The sequence below is a fragment of the Cryptomeria japonica genome, chromosome 11 (genome assembly GCF_030272615.1).
Source record: "Cryptomeria japonica chromosome 11, Sugi_1.0, whole genome shotgun sequence".
NCBI lineage: Eukaryota > Viridiplantae > Streptophyta > Pinopsida > Cupressales > Cupressaceae > Cryptomeria > Cryptomeria japonica.
The window spans coordinates 141687765-141700757 of NC_081415.1; positions in this window are offsets into that span (position 1 = coordinate 141687765).

Sequence of the window (12993 nt, forward strand, 5' to 3'; positions counted from 1 at the left end):
TCATTATTTTGGTATTTCTTATACCTACCCTCTAATCCTAGCCGACCTCTCTTTTTACACCTCTCAATCTTATCCCTCCATTTCATATTGTGTCTTCTATTTAAGGAGATGCTTTCTTCATTGTCAAACCCTAATGACTGATTTTGGAGTACTTGGCTACACTAAGATCCTACTTGCAACCACATTCCATTCTTTGTTGAGCTCTTGTGCATATAAAAATTTGAGAGCAAATATATCAAGCAAGATCAATGGAGATAGGAAGAATGGAGATCAAAACCCTATTGGACATGTGATGGTATAATCTTTGTGATTTTGAGTTATTTGCATTGTCTTAGGTTATCTTCATATGTTATGGTGGATCTTTGTTGATTGTTAGGCTAGGGTTTAGTGGTTGAATTCATTTCTAGCCTTTCAATATTGTTGTTTATTGTTATCCATTTTCACCATACACAACTATCAGCACTGCCCTTAGTAAAACCAAGCTTCAAAAGATATTTATCAAACCTTGCATACCAAGCTCTGGGTGCTTGTTTCAATCCATATAAAACTTTTCTTAACTTGCAAACCATATATGTATCATCTGATAGTGAAAAACCATCAGTTTGCTCAATATGAACTTCTTCATCAAGATCCCCATTCAAAAATGTACATTTAACATCCATCTGATAAACTTTGTTGTTTTTATAAGCAACATAGGCAAGAAATAATCTTACAACTTCAATCCTAGTTATAGGTGCAAAAGTATCTCCATAATCAATTCTTTCCTTCTTAGAATATCCTTTACAAACCAATCTAGCCTTATTCCTTATAACTTGACCATCCTCATTCAATTTATTCCTAAAAACCCATTGAGTTCCAATAACATTTTTATTTTTAGGCCATGGAACCAAGGTCCATGTGTTATTTTTCTTAGTTTGATCTAATACTTCTTCCATAGATTTCAACCAATATTCATCTTTAAATGCCTCAATTACTGATATCGGTTAAACTTGTGAAATTAAACATACCTCATCAGTTGCCAGTTTTCTTCTTGTGAAATTAAACATACCTTGGAGTGTTTTGACTTTCTATTCCTCTTCCATGTTCATCAGTTACTGTAGTATTCTTTGATGTTACCGAAGTAACTGGTTCAACTCTTTGTTCTGGTAAAGGTGCTACCGGTTCAGAGATAATCATTTCCACTATCAGTTTCTTCTCATAAACTCTGATTTGACTTTTGTTTAGCTCATCTAATTTGACATTACCACTCTCCATAATTCTCTGCAATCTCTTGTTATAACATCTATATGCTTTTCTTTCATTAGAATAACCAAGAAATATGCCTTCATCACATCTAGCATCAAATTTCCCAATAATATCATCTCTCCTAATATAACATTTACTACCAAAAATTTTGAAATACTTAACTGTAGGTTTATTGCCAAACCATAATTCATAAGGTGTCTTACAAGTTTCTCCTTTGATATGTACTTTGTTGAATGTATAAAACAATGTACTCACTACTTCTCTCCAGTAGATATCAGGTAGACTAGCTTCCATCATCATTGTTCTAGCAACATCCAAGATAGTTTTGTTCTTCCTTTCCACAACTCCAATCTGTTGAGGTGTCCAAGGAGAAGAAAATTTTCTTCTTATACCATGCTTGTCACAAAAGTTGTTAAACTCACCTATTGTAATTCTCCACCATGATTTGATCTCAAACATTTAATCTTCAATCCTGTCTCAGTTTCCACTTTAGCCTTAAAGATTTTAAACTTTTCAAATGCTTCATATTTTTCTCTAAAAAAGTAACCCACATCATTCTAGAATAATCATCAATGATCAGCATGAAATATCTATCACCTTGAAAACTTTTAACTCTAGCAGGGCCATAGAAATCAGTATGAATAAGATCAATAACTTCGTTTGATTTATCTTCTATACTTCTAAAAGAAGTTCTAACCTATTTACCCATTTGACATTCTTTGCATACCAGATTATAGGGCTTCATAATCTTAGGTATATCCCTAACTACCTTAGTTGAACTGATCTTCACAATGCAATCAAAATTCACATGACACGGCCTTTTATGCCATAGGAAACTCTCATCAATCTATGTAATCAAACATCTCTTGTCATCGGAATTAAAATAAAATATATTACCTTTTGTCTATGTACAGGTTGCAATCTACAAGCCAAATTTGTTAATGATTTTGCATTTTCCATCCTTGAACTGTAACTCAAATCCCTTATCTACCAATTGTCCTACACTCAAAATATTATGCCTCAAACCTTCAACATAATAAACATTGTTAGTATTGTTCTTACCATCTAATGATATATTTCCTTTTCCTTTCATCATACATGCCTTATCACCTCCAAATCTAACTAGACCATTATCAAATTCTTTCAAAGATATAAAGTTCCCTTTATCTCCAATCATATGATGTAAACAATGATTGTCAATTACCCATTCATCCTTGTCCTTAATTTTAGTAGCAAGTGCTTTCTCTTCAGGTACATTCTCTTCTAGTGCCGAATCATCTTCCTTCATAGCCAAGAATACCCATTACTTCCCATGCTGGATCCAACAACAGAGTCTTTTGCTACTTCATCATCAAAATCAGTAATTCTTTTCTCATCTGCTATGTACCATGTTTTGTCTTTGTTTTTCTTGTATTTATACTTGTTCTGATATCCAAGGTTAGGCTTAAATGATCTTCTAACTCTTTCTTCAAATCTTGAATTCCTTTCAAGACATCTAGATGCAAAATGACCAATCTTATTACATGCAAAGCATTTAAAAGGTGTTTTTCCTTCAAACTTACTTCCTACCGGTCCTTTAGGTACTCTTCTAGCAAATAGTGCTTCAAGTTGCTTAAATTCATCATCTTCTCTTTTCATATCTTCCAATTCCTTTGCATACAATGCTTTCCAGTCTTTCTTACTGGTTGTAGATGTAGATGCATGAAAAGAAGGCTCAATCTTCATAGCTCCAGAACGTCCAAATTCTTCAAGCTCAAAAGAAGATAGTTTCCCACGCAAAGTATCTTTGCTGACAGATGTATTAGCCATTATTCTTAGCTCATTAATAGTAGTAGCCTTCATTTTGTAAGATGATGGTAGGGCTCTTAGGACTTTAGAAACAATTTCATCTTCGCTCAGAGTTCCACTACAACATTGAATTCCCATAACAATATCATTTACCCTTTCCATAAATGTAGTAATCCTTTCATCTTCTTCCATCTTCAAGTTTTCATATCTCACCCAGTAACCATCAAGTTTAGCAATCTTCACTGTAGGGTCACCTTCGTTAAGAGTGACCAACTTATCCCATATAGCATTTCCAGATGATTTGCCAGTTAATCCTATTATTTGCTGATCAAAAAGTGCACACAAGAGGGCTTCTCTTGCTCTATAATCATTCTCAAGCTCCTTGTCCAAGTTTGCTAGAGGAGGATTTCTAGATCCCATATTATAGTGTGTGACACCATTATGTGCGATCTCCCAAATATCCTTGCCAAGACATCTCAAATGAGTTTCCATCTGAATCTTCCATACTGTGTAATTTGTTCCATCAAGCCTCAAAACATCCCTTCAAAAGATAGCTCTAGAAGAACTAGATGAACTTGAACTATTAGTTGCCATAGGATCTTCCTCAAGCCATTAAGCTTTCTATAGACAGGATCAAATCTATGATACCAATTGTTAGATAGTTCAAATAACCGAAAGACAACTGAGAGGGGGGGTGAATCAGTTGTCACTGATTAGCAGAACCATTAGCAATTTAAAATTTAATACCAAAACCCAAAACATTAATACCAGAATATCATATAAACAAATTAAGCATAAACAATAATCATAGAATAAATATCATCCACATAACATGAAGATTTGTATGTGGAAAACGTGGTAAAGGGAAAAACCATAGTGGGAAGCCTACCCACAATCAGATAATACTTCTATAGTAAGTATGTGAATTACAATTGAGGGGCTTTCACTTATAGGAAGGCCAACAGTCTAGAGTGCACTGCTCATCACAAAAGGATCCTCACTAACTACATAGATATCTATACTACAATCCAAAGAAGTGTTGAATTGCAAAAGATAGCATCTCCTATGCCTGAGTACAGTTCTGATTAAGCTCAACACTAGAGGACTAAATCCTCTTACATAAACCCAATTCAATCTCCAATGATCGACCAACTCCTCTGCTTGAATGATATTACATTATTCACACATAACATTCCTCGACCATGACCTCTAACAATAACCATGATGATCTACAATGAGATCTTACATATATATGTACAAACCCTCGACCATAAACAATTAGGTCAGCTACCAGATAATAAACCGATTACATAACTACAAAACTATGTTAGCCTTAGACTAAACAAATAATATCTAATGCATAAGACATCCTAGAAATACATCAATAGGTCCTATCCACACGTTACATTAAAGCTGGTCCATAACCTAGATCAATTAGGACCCAGTATAGGTCCACATGCTTCAGTAATGATCTCCAACTGCCAAGTCTCAAACATGATCAACAACAGCATCCTAAAATTCAACCAAGAGCTACAACAACACCACTTATGTAATTCATCAAACATCTCCAATGAAATCTCTGTCGGTGAAACCCTCGCTAGAACCAAAAACCAATCTTTTAAGTAAGAAGGATAGCATTTGATCACCAGACCAAAACCAACTCACCAAATATGAGTATAAGTATCATGAACAAACTAATTCCATCACTAGACTATACCAAAGCCTACCAGATCATGTCAGATCCAAGTTAACCAAAAACCACTCAACCTACCAAAACCAGAAGAGTGTTGTTAAAGCATCAAAATAGCTAGTGTTGGCATCAATGCAACACATAATCAATTCCACCAAATGTCCAATTGGTTTTTGATGATACACATTAATCTTTGTGCAAGTTATTGGTAATTTTATTGATCCAGTGATGTTATTCATGTTATGTGATATTCCTAGTGGTGTATCATGTTGCGGCTGATCTTGGCAAGATTTCTGGTGGTGTTACATATTTGGAGATTTGAATTAGGTCCATGCTATATCATGGATATCATTATATTGGTTCGGTGGTCGATGTTTCTAATGTGTGATATAATTTTGTAATTATGAGTTGAGGGTTTAGTCCACGTTGTTGTCAAGGTTGATGAATTATATGAATAGGTGATATAGTCATGTAATTTAGGTGTCAAAGTTGTGTATGCATTATCCAAAAGTTGTGTATGTGCAAAAAAAGATTCATCTTTCAGTATGGTGTATTGATGAGAGATCAGTGTTCCAGAGAAGATAATTGTGCTTAACCAAAATTGTCATCTAGCATTAACAAATATTATTATTGCAATTCATTCTTTTCAGATTGTAATCTGAATCTTGTTGTAATTCAATGAGACTTCCCTAAGGGTTGTAGCCTTCCACATTATTATATTTTGAGAAAGTGAGCTCTAGACAATGTGCCTAAATTCTGGTGCATTCCTCATTGCAATATTTATACATACTACTATAGAGTATCATATTATTATGGGTAGGTGCCCACCATGGTTTTTCCCTTAACTAGGTTTTCCACATCAAATCTTGGTGTTGTGTTATCAATTTGCCTATCTTTGTTGTTGTTGCAGTTTATCAGATTTGTATTTGTGCTCAAGTTTGTAGATCTAGTGAAAACTAATTCACCCCCCTCTTATTTTTCCTTCATTGTTGTTGCAGGTGCGTGGCTATAATTGCCGGTTTGGGCTTCATTTGTAGAGACGGAAGAACCCTTTTCATTTCGTCGATTTTGTGGAGGACCATGTACATTCCCACCATGATCCCGATGTTTTTTTTCCAAATCTATAGGGAATATCCATATCAGTCTAGTTAGCTCAGATCTGAAGTTATAGTGTGATCTCAAACCAGTACCTCCTCATTTCACTCATTTCCTCTGTCTTTTCCGCATAGTCAACAAGTCAACTTTCTCATTTACAAAAGAGAGTAAATCACACTTCAACCCTTACAATCCACTCAAAATTCACATCATTGTTTCCCTTGGATTTGGATCTAGTGGATTCAAGCCCCTCTTTTGAATGTAAAGTTATCCCAAGTGAAAATCATCCTAGTGGCTTCCTTTCTCTCTCCTAGGTGGGGAGTCACTAAGATCCAATTTTTCACTTTACGTTTTGGTGAAGTCGATGTCTTACACATTAATTTTGATTACTCTTTATTAGATCTAATTAATTGCAATTTCGATTTCAAATTTTCATTTCCAAGTTTGATCTATTTGCAAATTTTAGAGGTTAATTGCATAAAAACCCTAATTTTTCATTTTGAGAAAATTAAGCTTGTGAAGTGTAAAATTTTAATTACTTGTTTCAGATCTGATTTCTATTTCAAAATTTCAATTCAAATATGTCTCTTTATTCTGAAAAATTTAGTGGTTAAATCATAAAACCCTAATTTTTAAGATCTTTCTATTTTTGACCTTTGATTGCAAGTTTGATTGATCTAGACATCTCCAAATCAGATGTTTTTTGGATTCCGCATTAAAATCATAATTTCTATCATCCCTGAAATTTTTTTAAAAAAGTTGGCTGGACCATGTGGACTTTCACCATGGTCCTTGGCTTTTTTCCCAAAATTTTAGGAGATGGAATTGATTATGTTTTTCTGCTTAAATCCAAAAAATTGGCATACTATCAATTTTAACACCCTCTAAGGTCGAACACAAATTCAAGTTTCACAAATTCAAATTCAAATTTCAAATTTGAAATTCAAATTCCATTTTCCCATGTTTATTATTTTTTTTATGCATGCATGGGGTGAACATTATTCTTGTTTGATCATCAATAAATATGGAGTTCTTATCTTATTTTTCTAATTCAATTTCGAGTTATATTAAAGATGTTCATGATGTTCCCTTTCATGCATATGATGATAATTTAGTTCTCCCTTTCATTCATAGCTATGATTTATCTTCTCCCAAAATTGATCTCATTAATGAGGGCACATTGGCAACAAGGGAATATGGACACTTTTTTCAAAGATCTCCCTCCTAAAGATGAATCTTTGGAGAATTGTGTTTCTTCTTCTCCTAAAAATTATCTCCCTCATAAAGATTATTTGGTGCAAGAGGATGGTATTATGGCTAATGGTGAGTTACATTAAAGATGTTGATGATGTTCCCTTTCATGCATATGATGATAATTTAGTTCTCCCTTTCATTCATAGCTATGATTTACCATCTCTTAAAATTGATCTCATTAATGAGGGCACATTGGTGAAACAAGGGAATATGGACACCTCTTTCAAAGATCTCCCTCCTAAAGATGAATCTTTGGAGAATTGTGTTCCTTCTTCTCCTAAAAATTATCTCCCTCATAAGGATTATTTGGTGGAAGAGGATGATATTATGGCTATTTATCCTAGTGATACCATACCTTCTTTTTATGATCTTTCCTCTAAAGATGAAGCATTAATTACATATGATAGTCCTTTTCCTAATAGGTGTCTTGAACATAAAGACACATTAGAGAAAGAGGATGATATTATTTCTCATCCTAATTCTCTCTTTCCCAAAAATCAAGAGACTAACAAAAATAAAATCAATTCCATTCATGTTACTACAAAACCAAAAATTCTTCTTGATTATCATGTTGTGCCTTACACATATACTAATGACGTAGTTGATGAGAACATAAGTGAGGGATCATATGCTTTCTTAGTTCCTACAATCCTAGCTTCAATTCACTCAAATACCCCATCTCCTACCAAAGAAGGTCTTAAATTAGGACTCTTAGAGGATGATTGGGGTTCCTTAGATTTCACTCCTACCTTTTCTACAAAGTCTAAGATGCTTGAATTTCACATTCTAAATTTTTCTCCTAGCACAAATCTTAAAATTGATTGGGCCTCTTTAAACTTCAATAACATTCACCTGAAGAGTGAATCTTCTTTTGAACATACAAATGGATGCAATGGATAAATGCTTGAATGTGATTGACAAAGTCATAAGAAAACACACTTTCCTTTGTCAACATCTTCTTCTCCATTGTCTTGTAAATCCTTACCTTCTCATTATAAATTTAAATTACAAAAAGAACATGTGTTAACCAATCTTCTAAATTCCAACTTCATATCTCCTCTTCACCCTAAACGAAGAAGAAAACATAAACCACATTCTCAAAATTCTTCTTTTTGTAAACATCCTCAAACCCATGGCCATTCTACTAATGAGTGTCAAGCTTTGAAAATAGAAATACAACATTACATTGATTCAAACATGTTAAAAATAACATCTGACAATGAATGACATATTCATCATGATCATTTAAAATAACATTCAAGTTCCTATTATGTTGCCCCTCACTATGTGACATAGTTAACCTACCTATTGTGGGCTCCTTGTCATTCGTGGTGGTACAATTTTACGTGCAATCATACTTAGTGAGCAACATAATAGTCTTTTTTTTTTTTCCTATATGCTTGGGGGGTAAGAATGTTTCTTTTCCTCTTTCTAAGGTTTCACTATTTTCTTTATGGATTACATTATTCATAAACTTGATGTCCTCTCTGGCATGGAGTATTCATTCATGCGAGCACATGTCTGTTCCGTGAGTGAGACCTTCTCCTTGCTTGAAATGGTGCACCTATTATGAATAATCTCTATTTAGATAACCTTTGTGAACCTTCCTCTTCTTTCTATCTCTTTGACAAGTACCTCTTATACTGTGTTAATCATAACTTGATGTACTTTCTGGCATGGAGTATTCCTTCATGCGAGTTCATGTCTATTCCGTGAGTGGGACCTTCTCCTTGCTTGAAACAGTATGTCTATTATGAATAATCTCTATTTAGAGAACTTTTGTGAAACTTCTTCTTTCTCTCTCTTTGAAAATTACCTCTTCTATTGTGCTATTCATAACTTGATGTCCATTCTTGAATGGAGTTACCCTTCATGCGAGTGCATGTATGTTCCTTGGTTAGGATGTATTCCTTGCTTGAAATGGTACACATTTTATGAGTAATATCTCTCTAGAAGTTGTGTAATTATTCTCATTGTCCTACACTTGGGTGCAATGATCTCTCTCCCTCTCTCTAAGGATCCACTTTTCCCTATTGTGTGGATGGTGTGAGCTTTATTACTTGATGTAATTCCTTGTGCAAAATTGTTGGTTGTTTTCTCAAGGATTCTCTCTTATACAAGAGGTGTAAGTCCTTGATTACAATCTCTTTTCTGCTTGGTAATGTACATCTATGATAAATTTACCCATCTCTCTTGGGGCTAAAAGTGAGTCATCCCTCATCGAGAATCCCTTTTACCTCTGAATAGGAGGAAGGATCACATTCTTGTTATCTTGTTTTCTTTGTTCTAAAAGATGTTATATTTGTCTAAGACAAATCCTCTTGGGGGTACATGTCTTTTGAAGAAATATCTCTTCTCCTCCAAGGATCACCTTTACACTTATAGCAAGATATCTCTTTTCAACTATCTTATCCTTGCTTGAAAAGTATTCCCTCTCTTTCTTGAATTTATGACATTCTTACATAATGGATATCTTCTTTGTGATGAAGGTAGGTATCCTTGTTCTACTTTCCTTAAGATATCAACATAAACCTATGTTGACATCTTAAGGGGGGGGCACCCACACTGCTCCTTTGTACTATACTTCTCTTATGCATTGTACAATGGGACATTCTTGGAACCAAAGGGTGGCCTCTTAGAGCAAGGTGTCATCACTTTTCTTGTACAATGGGATATTCTTGGAACTAGAGGGAAGCCTCGTAGAGAAAGATGTCATCACTTTTCTTTTATAGTGGGACATTCTTGGAACCAAAGGGAAGCCTCTTAGAGAAAGATGTAGTCACTTTTCTTGTACAATGAGACATTCTTGGAACTAGAGGGAATCCTCTTAGAGGAAGATGTCATCACTTTTCTCTTATACAGTGGGTCATTCTTGGAACCAGAGCACAAACTCTTAGAGAGAGATGACGCTACTTTTTGTAGGCTGATTATTCTTAGAACTAGAGAATAGACTCTTAGAGAGAGATATAATGCCTTTCTTAACACTTGTACTATACATCTTATACAGGTTGTAGCATACTCAGGAATAGACTCCTATGAGGCACTTTGAACCTCACTTGCACACACACGCGCTTGAGGTTGGGTTGAACTAACAGTGTTCCCACTCTCCTCCAGTACATGGATCACCCAGACAAACTCTGGGGGCTAGATTTCCATGTCCTTCTCTCCATGGATCACCTAGTTTTAGGGGTGAGACATCCATGGTTTATTTCTTCTTTACCTTTCTTCCCATGGATCACCAAAGTGTGTACTCATGTCCTCTCTCTTCTTCCTCTCATGAACCCATAGTTTTTCTATTCATGGTTGATCGATGATGTCAAATTTTCTCTTTTATGTGATCACTTGTATTTATGTGATGGCATTTGTCTTTGTGTCATGATTAGTTGTTGAGACATCTGAGTATCGAGGTCTCTTTGGCTAGTTGATTTGTCATCTCGTGTCTTGTTTCTGTTGTGTGTCTTTTGCGCTTTGTTTTTGTTTTGTGAGTCTTGTGCCTTTTTGTCTTGTGTGTGCTCTTGCGTATGTTTGAGTGAGTTAATATCCTAAGATTGGGGGCTTTGTTCCTCAAGATTAGTGACGTCTTATACTCTTTGTGGTATTTCTCTGCATCTCTCATTTTCATCTCTCTCTTTCTTATACTTTACCAGTAGTAGCAGCATAAGCCATACTCCCGCTAAAGTGGGGGCTAAATGTAGTGTCATAAAATTGCACCTCCTGCAATTTTAACCACATTTGAGGTCATCACCTTGGCGACGACATCCTCCTCCCTAGTCGAGACCCCTTTCTACATTTTTACCCCTTTCCCCCTTCATGTTTGAGGCTTGAGATATCCTCAAGACCCTATTCGAGCCCCAAGATAGGGCAGGACAGTGGCGTGGCACCCCTGTCCCTCCTAGGACAAGGGGCATGGCACCATTATCCCCCTTGGATAGAGGTGTGGTACCCCTATCCCACCCTCTTAGGCTGGCCCCAAGAAAGGTCCCCTCGACCCTATTTGCACTTCAAGATCCTAAATCTCCCCAATATCGGCCTTTTATGAGATGAATTAATCTTCAAGAGGCATGTATAAAAAGGAGTTGGTTTTTTTATTTACATAGGGAGGAATGGGAGGTGAAATTCAAGCGCAGTGGATCATAAAAAAACATAGGTGAAGATATACATCATCAATCATTCAAGCATTCAAGTCTTCTTCATTCATCCATTGGAGCAATATTTCAACATCCATTTGCAATAATGTATGTGTGTTAGGGTTTTGTCATGTTACATGCCATTCCATGCAACACTTGTGATTATATTCAAGAAGCAAAGAAATCATCATCAACAAGTTGCAGATCTACAAGGTATACATTTCCATTGTTTACATTTAATAATTTGTAAGTTCTTTCTTTCAAGGTTGATTACTCAACCATGGTTTGACTAAGAAAAACCCCTATCCACAACCACTTTTCATCTCTTTTATGTGTGTAGGTTGCAGGTGTGCAGCTGCAATTGCAAGTTTGGGCTTTATTTGCAGTGATGAAAGAACCCTTTTCATTTCATAGATTTTGTGGATGAACATGTACATTCCCGCCATGGTCCTGATGAATTTTCTCCAAATTTGTAGGGCAGATTTGTATCAGTCTAATTAGCTTAGATCCAAAGTTATAGCGCAATCCCAAACCAGTCGCTTCTCATTTCACTCATTTCCTCTCTCCTTTCTACATAGTCAACAAGTCAACTTTCTCATTTACAAAAGAGGGTAAATCACACTTCAACCCTTGCAATCCACTTGGAATTCACATCCTTCTTTCCCTTGGATTTGAATCTAGTGGATTCAAGACCCTCTTTTGAATGTAAAGTTATCCCAAGTGAAAATAATCCTAGTGGATTCCTTTCTCTCTCCTCGATGGGGAGTCACTAGGATCCAATTTTCCACTTTACAGAAGCATAATATTTTAAGTGTTGGATAGATGGTGGACAAAGGATATTATTAAAAATTCAAGAATGGTAAATGCAAGGTCTTAAATTCCTCTAGTATAGAGATTGCATCTGGAACTAAGACTGAAGGTAATATCTTTCATTTGAATGTTGGTGAGAAAATGTGTTTAATTGCTCAGATTGATGAAATTTGGTTCAGGCATAGGAGAATGTGTCATGTTAACTTTGATTCAATGATTAACACGAGTTCTATTCAAGCTATTAGAGATTTACATAAAATTGTTAACCCTGCTAATCTGGTATGTAAAGAATGTCAAATGGGTAAGCAAACAAGAATTTCTTTCAAGAGAAAGTAGTATACATCTGATGGATTGCTAGGTCTTGTGCATACTGACCTATGTGGACCTACAAATGTTAGAAGTGTGCAGGGAGACAAATATTTTATGTTGATAATTGATGTTTATTCTTGAATGATATGGGTTGTCTTTTTGAAGGAAAAATTGGAAGCACTAGACAAATTCAAGATATTCAAAGCAAAGGTTGAGACAAAGATAGGACTGAAGGTGAAATGTCTAAGATCTGACAAAGGAAGAGAATTTTGTTTAAATGTATTTGATACATTCTATGGGAAACATGGGATTAGAAGACAATTATATGCTCCTAGAACCCCATAGCAGAATGGAGTTGTTGAAAGGAAAAAGAGAATTCTCTTGGATGTTGCAAGGACTATGTTGATTCATGGGAATGATCTAAAGATCTATTGGAGAGAAGTTGTTCGCACTATTGTTTACACATTCAACCAAGTTCATATTAAAGGTGATACCAATAAGACTCCTTGTGAGCTATGGTTTGGTCATGTTCCTATTATGAGATATTCATAATCTTTGGAAGCAAATGTTATATCAAGAGAGATGATGACATAGGAAAGTTTGATGTAAGAATTGATGAAGGAATTTTCTTGGGATATTCAACAAAGAGAAAATCCTACTGGTGCTACAATAAGA